A 214-nucleotide genomic window follows, 5' to 3' on the forward strand; every position below is an offset into this window, starting at 1 on the left:
AGCAAAGAAGTGCATGAAAGAAAAAAATGAAGGTAAAATACTGCATTTTTTTTTTAAATAAATGATTAAACTACAAATCCCTTGATGCACTGCAAATTAAATTTCTATAGCGTTTTATACAATACAAATTCATGTTTTTACTGGAAAAAATAACTCTCTCTCTCATATATATATATATATATATATATATATATATATATATAGGCCTACACAT

Source organism: Sinocyclocheilus rhinocerous, unplaced genomic scaffold (genome assembly GCF_001515625.1).
Source record: "Sinocyclocheilus rhinocerous isolate Xijiao unplaced genomic scaffold, SAMN03320098_v1.1 scaffold1806, whole genome shotgun sequence".
NCBI classification, from domain to species: Eukaryota; Metazoa; Chordata; class Actinopteri; order Cypriniformes; family Cyprinidae; genus Sinocyclocheilus; species Sinocyclocheilus rhinocerous.